This window comes from Apium graveolens, chromosome 11 (assembly GCF_009905375.1).
Source record: "Apium graveolens cultivar Ventura chromosome 11, ASM990537v1, whole genome shotgun sequence".
Classification (NCBI taxonomy): Eukaryota; Viridiplantae; Streptophyta; class Magnoliopsida; order Apiales; family Apiaceae; genus Apium; species Apium graveolens.
In genome coordinates, this window is record NC_133657.1 from 86,381,487 (window position 1) to 86,382,554 (window position 1,068).

The following is a 1,068-nucleotide window of genomic DNA, read 5'->3' on the forward strand; positions in this document are numbered from 1 at the left end:
TACCAGTCTGACGATTTAGCAAGGCATTGGCAATTTGCCCAATTTGATTTTTCAAGGTCTTGATAAATACATCTTGACTCTTGCACATAAGCTTCAACTCCTCTAATTCAGATTTTTCATTAGCTTGTTGCAGCTGAAGTTGCTGTCTTGGTGCATATTGCGGTTACTGAAACCAGGAGGGTTGTACTGCTTAGCTATATACTGCTGATAAGGCTGTTGAACCGCATTTTGAGCGTTGCTCCAACTGAAATCAGGATGATTGTGGTTGTTGGGATGATAAGTGGCTGGCACAGGTTGCTGTGAACGCTGAAAGTTGCTCACGAACTGAGCTGATTCACTAGAAATTATGTACTAATCAGTCTCATGGGCACCAGCACAAAGCTCACAGACACTAGCGATTTGATTAACCTAGCCAAAGTGTCCACGTTCATCGTCAAAGCCTTAAGTTGGGCAGCTATAGCAGTTGCAGCATCCAACTCCAGAATTCCTGCTATTTTTCCTTAAGTCAGTCTTTGGGAAGGATTCTGGTACTCATTAGAAGCCATCAGTTCAATCAATTCATAAGCTTCATTGTAGCTCTTAGCCCATAAGGCTCCTCCTGATGCTGCATCGAGCATGGGTCTAGAAGTAGCATCCAATCCATTGTAGAAACAGTTAATAATCATCCAATCAGGCATGCCATGATGTGGGCACTTCCTTAGCATCTCCTTATATCGATCCCAAGCCTCACATAGAGATTCTCTAGTTTGCTGGGCAAACTGAGTAAGATCATTCCTGATTGCAGCAGTCTTCGCTATATGGAAGAATTTAGTGAGAAACTTTTGAGCAAGATCTTCCCAAGTGGTGATAGACCCTACTGGTGGAGAATATAACCAGCACTTACCTTTATCCCTCGGAAAGAATGGGAAGAGTCGCAGCTTGATAGCATCTTCAGTCACATCATTGAACTTGAACGTGTCGTAGATCTCGATGAAATCCCTGATGTGCATGTTGGGGTCTTCAGTAGGAGAACCCCAAACTGAACTGAGTTCTGTATCATCTAAATCGTGCTTGACTTGATCTCAAAAG

The 1,068-nt window shown here is 43.1% G+C and overlaps 1 non-coding gene across 1 annotated transcript; it reads left to right on the top strand.

Annotated features, from left to right (window-relative positions):
- Positions 1–675: 675 nt before the first annotated feature.
- On the top strand, positions 676–782 carry LOC141699207 (small nucleolar RNA R71). Its single transcript, XR_012565688.1, has one exon. It is a non-coding gene; the product is annotated as a small nucleolar RNA R71 (small nucleolar RNA).
- Positions 783–1,068: the final 286 nt, after the last annotated feature.